Source organism: Paramormyrops kingsleyae, chromosome 22, assembly GCF_048594095.1.
Source record: "Paramormyrops kingsleyae isolate MSU_618 chromosome 22, PKINGS_0.4, whole genome shotgun sequence".
Lineage (NCBI taxonomy): Eukaryota > Metazoa > Chordata > Actinopteri > Osteoglossiformes > Mormyridae > Paramormyrops > Paramormyrops kingsleyae.
The window spans coordinates 157,852-170,535 of record NC_132818.1 but is presented as its reverse complement, the minus strand read 5'-3'; positions in this window follow the sequence as shown (position 1 = coordinate 170,535).

The following is a 12,684-nucleotide window of genomic DNA, read 5'->3' as shown; positions in this document are numbered from 1 at the left end:
TTTCCTAAGTCTAATTTTCTCAGAAAGAAGCAGTTCACACCTAAAGTTATGAGAAGTTTCTTGTTTTTTGCATCTGTTTCAACAGGGGTTCCCCACATATAGAGGAGAAAAGCCCCAACTTACAAATCAGCATATATTTTTGTATGGTTTCTGCGAATGAAGTCCCCGTACAGGATCACCAGATGTTTCTTGTTAACTCATCTCTTATCTTGCTGCCTCCCAAGGTCCCTGGTACAGGCCCTCCAGTCCTGGTGGCAGTTTGGCTGCGCAGGCAATGGAACAAAAGCCCCGACCTGAGAAAAGGCAGAGATGCCATTACTGTAGCTGGACAAAGGACTGCAAGACGACTACGCATTGTGCTACTTGTATATGTTATGTTAGCAAACCACACACATATACATTTCTTGCATTCTGTAACATTTGTGCAGAGCATTTACAATGTTTTTGATTGGTTATTGTTCAGTGTTATTCATATTTGGATTTTGGTGTTATTTGATTGTGGTTTGATTTACTGATGTTTGTAGTTTTACCAGATTACAATCTGATTTTGCTGTTATGTAATTTGAATTCTTTTATTATCTTGTTTTCTTACTTTAACATTTATCTTGTTAAAATAAAGAAATTGATTGTTTAGTTGTGTCTTTTATTCTACATCATAGATAATGCGTACCTTCATATAAGTAAGAGGTAATATTTTGCTCAGTATCGGTTCAAGTTCAAATACTTCAGGTTTTTTATTTGACAAAACACAATTTTCATGCAAAGTCCATCCATCCATCCATCCATCCATCATCTGCCGCTTGTCCGAGGTTCGGGTCGCAGGGGCAGCAGCTTCAGGAGAGGCACCCAGACCTCCCTCTCCCCAGCTACCTCCATCAGCTCCTCAGGGGGGACACCGAGGCGTTCCCAGGCCAGCCGAGAGATATAATCCCTCCAGCGAGTCCTGGGCCTGCCCCGGGGCCTCCTCCCTGTAGGACATGCACGGAAAACCTGTCCGGGTAGCCGCCCAGGAGGCATCCGCACCAGATGTCCAAACCACCTCAACTGGCTCCTTTCGACGTGAAGAAGCAGCGGTTCTACTCTGAGGCCCTCCCGGATATCCGAACTTCTCACCCTATCCCTATGGGAGAGCCCAGACACCCTGCGGAGAAACCTCATTTCGGCCGCTTGTATTCGCGATCTCGTTCTTTCGGTCATTACCCATAGCTCATGACCATAGGTGAGGGTAGGAACAAAGATGGACCAATAGATCTAGAGCTTGGCTTTTTGGCTCAGTTCTTTCTTAGCCACGACGGACCGGTTAAGCGCCTGCAGAACTGCAGACGCCGCTCCGATTCGCCTATCCAGCTCCCGATCTCGCCTACCCTCACTCGTGAACAAGACCCCAAGATACTTAAACTCCTCCACTTGAGGCAGTACGTCTTCCCCAACCCGAAGAGGGCAAACCACCCGTTTCCGGCTGAGAACCATGGTCTCGGACTTGGAGGTGCTAATCCTCATCCCTGCCGCTTCGCACTCGACTGCGAACCGCCCCAGTGCATGCTGGAGATCCCCAGCTGATGAAGCCAACAGGACGACATCGTCTGCAAAAAGCAGCGAGGCAATCCTGAGGTCACCAAACTGGACACCCTCGACACCTTGGCTGTGCCTAGAAATCCTGTCCATAAATATTATAAACAGGACCGATGACAAAGGGCAGCCCTGGCGGAGCCCAACACGCACCGGGAACACGTCCGACTTATTGCCGGCAATGCGGACCAAGCTTCTGCTCCGTTCGTACAGGGACCGGATCGCCCACAACAGCGGACCCCGGACCCCATACTCTCGAAGCACCCCCCACAGAGCACCTCGGGGAACCCGGTCGTAAGCCTTTTCCAAATCCACAAAACACATGTAGACTGGATAGGCAAACTCCCAGGCCCCCAAAGTCATTGATTTATTTTTAAAACAATTGCACTGTGATATATTTAAGAAAAACAACATATTTTCCTATTTTCAGCTCTGCTAAGTCTCATACTGACGTCTTAGTGGTTTTCGGCTTGTGGCATCACATGGTGGTCGAAAATTATATTACAGGCTTTTGTTGAAATTACCTGAAAAATTAATCTGGAATGTATCGATTTATGCTGTAATTAATGATGCAAACTAACACAAATGGGGCCATTTTGACTCAAAACAGGTAGCTGGAGGGTAACAGTCTTCCAGATTGCAAAGTTGAAGATACTGAAACCTGTCTTCTCGAGAAGTACAAAGAACTGGAGCAAAAGAAAAATGCTGAAAGCTTTCAGAAACAGGCAGGAAACTTTGCATGGATGTTTCAGAAGACGTAGACGGGTCCAGTTGGCTGTATTAGTCAGTCTGCTAAGAAACATAGCGCCAACAAGCCCCTTTTCATGTAAAATTTAGTATATTAGACTGTTTGTGCAGTTTAGTGCCTTTCTTAGCCTCGGCTCCAGTAATTCAAGTAAGGACACCCCACCACACCCCCAGGAGCATTCCATGTGCCCCCACCTGCCAACCTGCCCCTCCCCCCAGCCCACAGACTGTCTGTAGTGCTGAAATTTATCCATACGACTGCTGACCAAACAAATCTAAGGTAAATCAGATTCCATCTATTAGAAATGAAATTTTCTTCTACCTTTAAAATGCAAATTTTTCCCCCAATCTGGGAGACAGTGCAGCATTTTTGCAGTCGGTCCTAACTCTGTCTTGAATTTGGACCCAGCAGGCACCTAGAACTCATATCTCCCTCTGAGAATCTCTTCTAATGCGCTCAACAGCAGAAATTCTCCATCCTAGATGAGCCTGCAAAGTTCTGTGGAAATTAAAAACACTTTAGTCAAACGAGAGTCTAACCTGCTGTCAGGCAGGGGAAAGCTTCAACAAGGCCTTCATTCATGACAGCTCCACTTGGCTTTTTGACGAGTCCCCATTTAGATGCAGCACCTCAGAGACTGAAGAGCAGGATGAAGGCTGTAAGTGCAGTTTGCTGTGGTTTGTGTCCATGTTTAAATCTAATAAAACATGAGACAATTAGAGAAATGAGAGATATAAAAATTATTGACTGCAAACTTTTACATGCAAAGTAAACAATGCAGAGCAGCAGGGCGCCTGTCCCAGATGGTCTTCGCATTGAATTCTACAAAGGGATCTACAAATTCTCCTGCTAGATTAACACCTTTGGTTGTCTTGCTCTTTAAAGAAATTCTCTCAACAAAGAAGTTGCCTCGTACCATGTCACAAGCAATTAAATTAGTTTTACCCAAAAAGGAGGAGGACCCCTCTGTGCCCCCCTTGTTAGTAGGTTCTCCCCGACCCCTCCTGGTTATTCCTCCCTCCCTCCCTCCCTCCTGTTTGCACTCTCCTCGTCCTTTTGGTTTCTATTTATGTCTTTTGGTTCAGCAATAAAACCCACAAAGCTGCTCTTGGATTGTCCCTCTTCCCATCGTGACATATTATGTATTACATAATTATTAAGTGATTTGATTATTATAAATTAGTCAATTAACAACCTTGTTTCTTTAATTTTTCTTTATTCTGAACCACCAGATATGCTGGTAATTTGTTACACTGTGCTGTCAGTGCCAGTGTAGTCTAGATACAACCAGTCGTATGCTTCGGTCATGCCGATATTTAAATAATTCTTGGGAACAGATTTTCATAACGTTTTCTCATATATGTGGTGTAATAATTGAGTATGACCCCACTGTTGCTGTGCTTGGTCTGCTCCTGTCATGATCTGTAATCTCTTGTTTTTTCATGTCTCCTCCCACTCGAGCCAGCAGAGGTCGCTGCTGGCCCTTTGTAACCCTCCTAATTCTCCTGTATCCCATTATTGTTCTCCACCCTAACCCTGTACACCTGTTTCGTGGCTGATTAGTCTGCTGTGTATAAATATGTCTGCCCTCACTGTGATCCCCAGCTCAGTCACTGCTGTCCCATGTGTAGTCTGTGTTTCCTTAAAGTCCACGTCTGTCCCAAAGCGGCTGTATCTGAGTCGTCTCTTGCCCGACGTTCACAACTCTTCCCAGAGAAAAACAATACATGGTCCCACAGGCCAGAGCCATAGCCTCCTCCTCTCTGCTAGCTAGAAAATCTGAGATACAGCAGATGCAAATGTAGGAAGAGCTTTGATGCTCTCTGGTCTCCTTTCACTGAAAATGTGGAGGGCCTGTGTCTCACTTGGAAGATATTATTTAATCCCTTATATTACAAACCAAAGAATATTGCACTACACCATTACTAGGCTACACAAAGTCATTTTAACAACCACTGAATGGAAAAAGGTCAGTGCTGAACATACATAGCTGTGGAGCAGCAGCAGGCCTTGCTGGGCGGGAAATGCAAGCAGCATCTTCTACATTACCACTCTCTGTACTTGAATTGACCGAATGCTCAGACCACAGGATAAGAATTGATATTTATTATTGATCCCCATGAAGAAATTCTCGTTTTACCTCCCCCAACTTGCTCAGAGCAAGCTGGCCGCGAAGGGCAGCCAGTCATAGTGGCACCCAGGGAGCTGGGAGTAAAGGGCCTTGCTCAAGGACCCACAGATGTGCCCAAGCTGGGCTTAAATGGGCAATTTTCTGATCACAGGGACACTGAGCCACATACTGCCCCCAAATTTATATTTATATGTAATCTATGGGTGTATGTGTAATCTAGATTTGCCCTGAATGTTTCTAACTAAATCTAATCCAGCCCTTTATCCTACATCTACTATAATTATATGTACCTCACTATATCTATATCTAACACTGCTATTCATCACCAGTGTTACATGTCAGGGCATTGCTGCAATAGTTAACCTCTGTGCTACACGTTATTGTACATGTTGCTGCTTCCTCAGCCAGTGCAACATATACTTTATTATGCACAGACCTCAATAATCTCTACTACACTCACACCTGCTCACTTTATATCATTATATTTACCTAATATTTATCTTAATGTCATTATTCCATTTCATTTTTATTTACTTTTTTTTTTACCTTATTTTATTCAATGTATTATTATTTGGATTTTCGTTCCCTTCATGTTGAACATGTTTTGGAGTAACAATAAAACATCCTTATCCTTATGCAAAGCACACTGTCTAACTACTAACCTGTTTAAATAATACAACTGGATTTCAACGGTTAATAATCACTCAATTACCCCCTCAGCCCAACAGTGCCACAAACAACCAACATGCACTGAAATTTTCCAGGGTTTTTCACAAGTTGTTTTCCCTGCATGGAACAATACCACAGCAGTCACATGACTAATGTTTCAAAACATTTTGGAGACTTTGCATCGAAACTTGAGGTCTTTAGAAGGGATCAGTCCTGTGTGGCAAAGTTGTCATCCCTAAGGTTTTTAAGGGATTCATGGTTCCAGGTAGCCATCTTTCACAAGCTGGTGGGCGGCGCCACTGATGCGTTCCCTTGGGTTTTATATGTGTGTCCTGGTTTGTGTTCTTGCCACTTCAGGTTTCCTGGTTTTAGTTTACGTTCGTCGGTCCTCTGCTGTGGAATCTACCTTCTGCTTCAATTCATTCTGGAACCATCCATCCAGTCAGCGGCCCAAGTCCCCCTGCTTCCCTGTTTCCAGAGGTTGGTCTGTTAGTCTCTGGGGCCAAGGGGCAGAAACCTGCCATGTTGGATGGGCGGCCCAGGTTGGGGTGCTCTGTCATAGACTGGTACATGAAGGATAGTAAATGGTTTTTAACCAGTATGTACCGAGTGTGCGTTGTGAAGAAAAGAATGTCATGGCTGCAGTATTAGTTCAAAGCAAGATTTTGTTTTTCTTCATTTATATTGATTTATTTTTGGATTATTAATTTTTGAAGTAACTTGATTCAGTTAAAAGGGGTTTGTCCACTTGCTTTAGCAGAAGTTTGTGTAAGTGTAATGTTTACCTTCCCTTTTCATAGTCTAGTCTTTGTCAAGTTTTTTGCTTATTTCCCCTGGTTAAGTTAATGTGACTTGTGTGTTTAGGAGGGTCATGCGGTCTTTTTGTTTGTAATGGAAGCACAGGGTCTGTTCTGCATAGGGGGCATCAAAAGGCACCATGTCATGTTACAGAAACTGACTGCTAGAGAACAGCTTCTTACTGAATACAGTTCTAACTAAGTCCCAGTCAGTGCTGGGAGTAACGGTGTTTAAGTATAATGGCGTTACTAACGGCGTTATTTTTTCAGTAACGGAGTAATCTAATTAATTATTTTTCCCATACTTGCCATGCCGTTATCGTTACTGAGAATGTTAAGTAGCACGTTACTAAAATTTGGTTGAATGACGCGTGAGATGTCAAGCTTTGGCTTTATCAGCTGCCTGACGAGAGATAATGATGACGCCGTTGCAAATGCGATGATGATTGGCTGGGTGGGTGGATGCCATGTTCATGGTGTCTCACTGCACGCTCACTGACACTCTGACTTCCACTACCTCTGAACACACTGGACAGCGACAATGGCGACGAGCCAAGGAAATTCAAAGGTAGCGTTCCCAAACTGGAAGTACCGGCACTACTTCTCCCTCGTCAAAATTAAAGGCAATAATGTATATGTATCATGCACGCTATGCCCAGGAAAAAAGATATTATCCACGTCTACCTCAAGCAACTCTAACCTTATGAAGCACCTTACATCTACACATGCTAACACGAAACTTGTTGCTGCTGCTAACCAAACCCCAAGCCCAAATGCAGCTAGCGTGAGCTCCAGCGAAGGAGACGGAGACACTCCGTTAAAACAAGCATCGCTTGATTTTTCGGGTCTTAAATGCAAAGTGTGTTAACATTATTTATTTTCAATATTTAATTTGGTTACTTTTCGGAATATTTAAGAGTAGGATAGTGTTCCGTTTATTGTGCAGTAGGCCTAATATACAGTTATTGTATATTACAACAAGTTACAACTGCAGTACTTAAAGGCTAGATTTTCCTTTGTTTCTTTTTACCCAAGTTTACATTTGTGTGTCTTAATTTTGCACTTGAATTTTATTTTCAATTTTTATTTTTTATATGTTTTGTATTTCTAGGCATATCATATGGCAGGCTGCAAGCTAAGTTCAAATAAATACCAAACGTTCTAATATACTGTTTTTATTCTTCAATCAGTTATTGTAAACATCATTGACGTTAAAGATGTTATAGAACATAATAGCGCTGTAGAACATAAAAAATAATGTCAGTTATGTTGCTGAGTAACTAATTACTTTTACAGTGTGGTAACGGAGTTACTAACTCAATTACTTTTTGGCAGAAGTAATTTGTAACTGTAACTAATTACTTTTTTAAAGTAAGATGACAACACTGGTCCCAGTGCCCCTCCCTAAAGGTTACTTGCAGCTTATTTGCCATGTTAATGGAAGCATTTTGCCTTCCTCTGTAATCTCTTGATTTTTCATGGCTCCTACTGGAGTCTCCTCTATGTCAGGGTTCCTCAGCCCAGTCCTTGGACCCCACTGCAAAGGCCCACAGTCTTGCTCTGTCCAAGCTCTCAGCACAGCAGTTCCAGGTAACTGTTTGGTTCATGCATGCAGGGATCTGGGACAGAGCAAAAATGTGGAGCTGTCAGGTGGGCTGAGGAATGAGTTTAGAAATGCTGCTGTATGTAGTATTAAATTATTTCTCTTTATTCACAGCACACCAGACAACAGTAAAAACCTCTTAAAGAGCAAATGCATAAGCCGGTTCAATCTAATCATTGTATTTAATAACAAAACAGTACTATCATCTAAGTATTATCAATGTAGATGCCCAGAAAGTTTTACTGTCACTGTGTCACATATATACATACTTATTGCGGCAGTACACTTATTAACAATAATGCTAATATACTCACTGCAGCTACAGGATATACATATACGGGGCATATGGCATACCGAGCGTTCTCCGGTATGGTATTAATTCTAGCGTCACCCCCCTCCCCCAGTCAATAAAATCTATCACTTGGCAAAAGTTATCCAGTTAATGCCGACAAAGGGAAGAGTGAGTGCGCTTGACCTTCTGAACATGATAACTGGTATTTGTTGTAACTTATTATCACTTCACATAATGTCAAACGTTATATGGATGAAAATCTGTAACTGATTTCATTTCAAGAGAAATTGCCACAAACGGGGAGACATGATCCAGGTATATAAGATTATAACAGGTCTGGATGCTATTCTGCCAAATGGCTACTTCGATATTAGTTTAAATACTAGAACTGTATTTAATTTAAATCGGGATGTGAATAATTAATGCTTCAGTGCAAATAGATGAATGATGAATTAACCCAACCAGGGGGGGCTAAATGGTGTCACTAGGAGAAGTGTGTGTCTATGTGTCCTCTGTATGACTGGCATCCTGTCCAGGATGTACTCTATCCCTGTGCCCTGTCCTATTTGGGATAGGCTCCAGGCCCCACAGCCCTCACCAGGATGAGAGGTTAGAAAATAGATGGGTGGATCCCTGAGAGATGGTCACAACCCTAATTTGTTGTTCTATATCCAACCAGCTACTCTAATATTTTTCATTATTTTTAAATGAGTTTAAGGAATGCCTTTTTCAGTCTGACTGACAAAGCAGGTTTTTGTGATCTAATGAACTGCCATGCCTTGTGATGGACTGCCGCCCCTCCTGGGAGATTCTCTGCCCTGTGATAGGTTGGCACCCCCCTCCTGGCTTTTTCCCTGCCCTGTGATAGGTTGGCACCCCCTCCTGGCTTTTTCCCTGCCCTGTGATGGGTTGGCACCGCCCCCTGTTTATTCCCTGCACTCCGAAAGGGCTGGTGCCCCCATCTGGGTTATTCCCTGCCATACGATGGGTTTGCCACCCCCTCCTTGGTTCCTCCTTGCATTGCGCCCATTATTTTTAGGTTTATGTTCCGGAGACCTGTATCCTACATGGGACAAGTGGCTGTGGAACGTGAATTAAGTGATTCATTAATCAAATTACAAACAAATTAATAAATAATCATCTCTCCTGTTTACACCACTGTCCTATTTTCAGTATTATTACATTTGAGTTGGCCTCCCGTCCAGGGTGAGCACCAACCTTGTGCCATATGCTGCTGGGGAGAGGCTACCAGCCTGTTTGCTAGATGGATGGATGATGGATGGATGGATTTATTTCACTGTACAATGTAATAAGTTCTGTAATAATCATAATTAAACTGGCAGTTAAAATTCTCTGGCTGTCTAAATGCTCTTCTTTTTTGTCTCGCATTCTTCACATGTAGCCTGTGTAATAGTACAGGTGTAGCTGGTCCTGGTCCCCATAAGGGAAAACTCTATTTTATAAAAATCCGTGACTGCAATGAAAAAACTAAAAATGCAAAAACTCTTGTATTTTGTTTGGCTACTTATGCTTATGGTTAGGGCTGGGTAGGGCTTAAGTTAGCATTAGCATTTTTCCCATAGAAATGAATGAGCGGTCCCCATAAGGATATGTTTACCCGACTGTGTGTGTGTGTAGGTGTTTCATTGATCACTATGATTATGTGAAAGAGGACCAGTTATATGTATAAAATGAATATACAGTAAAAGAAATAAAATAGCTAATTAGCATTAGTGCACTTAAAGTGCATACCTGTGTCTGTAACGAGCGTCGTGCAGCCGTACATTTCTAAAACGCATCACTTAAATACCATTTATGATACTGTTTTTGTTGGGAAACAGCACAATGTCATCTCGCTCCCTGAGTAATGTGGTGGCATGAAACTGGCAAAATGTTACAGTTCTGCTGAAATTATGCTCCCCGGACCTGGAAACTTTATTCATTAACTGCAAGCCATTCTACTTCCTCCGTGAATTTACATATTTTATTCTGGTATGTGTTTATATTCCACCTCATGCCTGTCTGTGTGATGCTCAGAAAAAGCTTGCTGAACAAATAATCAGTATTGAACAGAGGAACCCAAACTCTACACTGATTATTATGGGTGACTTCAACAAAGCAAATCTGAGCCTAGAACTTCCCAAATACAAACACATCACATGTGCCACAAGGGAAAAAAGAACTCTCGACCATCGCTACACCACAACCAAAAATGCATATTGCTCCATCCCTCGTGCTGCACTAGGAAACTCTGACCATGCAACGATTAATCTAATTCCAGCATACAGACAAAATCTGAAAACAATGGACATGTGGAACTGTAGAGCAATTAAAATCATGCTTTGACTCGACAGACTGGAATGTTTTCCAAACTGCTACTAGCAGCTTGAATGAATACACAGACACTGTAACATCATATATAAGCTTCTGCAAGGACTCTTGCATTCCCAAAAAGTCTGTTGTCAGGTATAACAATGACAAACCATGATTTACAGCTGAACTCAGGCAGCTTCTTAAGACAAAAGATGAAGCCTACAGGAGTGGTGACAAAAACCTGTTCAAAATTGCTAAGCGCAAACTGCGTAATATTGCCAAATTAAGAAACACGCTATGCTTTCAAGATGCAGAGAAAGTGCTTCATGCGTTTATTACCTCCAGGCTTGATTAATGTAATGTCTTATTCTCTGGCTGTCCAAATAGGTCATTAAATAAACTCCAGCTAGTCCAGAATGCAGCAGCCAGAGTCCTCACCAAAACTTAAAAATATGATCATATTATCCCAATTTTATCTTCACTACACTAGCTGCCAGTTAGATTTCGTGTTGACTACAAAATACTACTCAACTTATAAAGCTGTAAATGGTCTTGCGCTGCAGTATGTGAGTGACCTCATTTGCAACTACATTCCGAATCGTACGCTTCAATCGCAAGAAGCAGGTCTTCTATTCATACCCGAATAAAGAACGTTACTTTTGGGGGAAGAGCATTTGCTGATAAAGCACCACAGTTATGGAATAAACTTCCTATTAGTGTTCGGAACTCAGACACAATCTCTGCTTTTAAGTCAAGGCTTAAGACATACCTCTTTTGTCAGTCTTTTGGATAGTAAAATCCCCTTTGCTAAGGTGAATGGGAAATCTGGAGGTTCATGGTCATTTGAGATTAAAGGTGAAAGGGGGGATTGGTGCTGTCGTCCTGCCACTCTCGCCGATGACTTAAGCTGTTGACGGTAGTTTGGCTTGACGCCAAAACCCCTGGAAACCCTCATGTCTGTGCTTCCTTCCAGGTCGCTCTTTTAGCCAGGCTGCTATACTTACTTTAGTACTGCCGGAGGTTAGGTTAGGTATAGGGCAATAACTCTTCTCCATCTTCTCTATTCCGAGCTGATCCCAAGCCGACACTACACCGCTTGAACCCTCACCTGGACTCCTTGGAGATAATTACATGGAACCAACTGGGACTTTTAAAACTATAATGACTGAAATTAATGTCAATGTAAATACAGTTTCATGCTCCCCAGACACCCAGAGGAGGATGGGGTCCCCTTCCGAGTCTAGGTTCCTCTCAAGGTTTCTTCCTGCTAGAGGGAGTTTTTCCTTGCCACTGTCGCCTCAGGCTTGCTTGGTGGGGTTCGGGCTGGTTATATGTAAAGTGCTTTGTGACAATGACTATTGCTAAAAGCGCTATATAAATAAAATTTAATTGAATTGAAAAGGCAATCAAAGCTGCCAAGGTGGAGTATGTTAAAAAGCTGGAAAACCAGTTTTCAACAAAGAAGCCATCTACAGTCTGGAAAGGAATGCAGACATTAACCAACTACAAAAAGAAAAATGCCACCCAGCTACTAGACGAAAATCTTTTGAAATCCCCCACTTAGTGTCCCACCCATAACCATACAAGGCTCAACTGTCAGCACTGTTGAATCTTTTAAATTCCTAGGGCCTACAATTTCCCACGACCTGAAATGGCAGCTCAACATCACCTCCATCACAAAGAGAGCCCAGCAGAGGATTTACTTTCTGAAGCAGTTAAAAATGCACCATCTCTCTCAGTCTACGATGGTCCAGTATTACGCTGCAATCATTGAGTCCATCCTCACGTCCTCCATCACAGTCTGGTTTGGATCAGTCACTGAACGAGACAAGGCCAGACTGCAACGCATCATCCACTCAGCAGAGCGAATCATTGGCTGTAACCTGCCTACCCTCCAGACACTGTACATCACCAGAACCAGGAAACGAGCATACAAAATCATTGAGGACCCATCTCACCCAGCTCACCACATCTTTCAAACCTTACCCTCCAGGAGAAAACTCAGGGCAATCAGAACCAGGACCACAAGACACGCCAAGAGCTTCTTCCCTCAGACAGTCTCTCTCATTAACCAAACCAGTCTCTGAATGGACGTTCAATTAACCATTACCTGCAGTGTAATATCGACCGGAATTACTGGTGAACTACTGATAAACTTCCTCTACAATTATATTCTGCACTCTTGCACATTATGCACAGATACTGCTAACTCTGTATACATATTGCTTTCTCACACATATAGAGTTGACTTGGCTGCTACTTAATAATTGCACTATTTAAGAGCTGTTTAATTTATTATATCATATGTATAGTTTATATTCATATAGTTTTATATTTATAGTACAATTATTACTATGTACATACATACACATAAATAATTACATGTTTAATTGTATCATTATCATCATTACTGCTACTGTTAAAATTAATTACCATATAATTATTACATTACCCAATTGCCAATCTAGTGTTTTTTACTTTTCTCTATATACCTTTGCTAATTCTTGTATGTTTTTATGTCTTTTAAAAGCCCCACCAAGGCAAATTCCTTGTATGGAAACA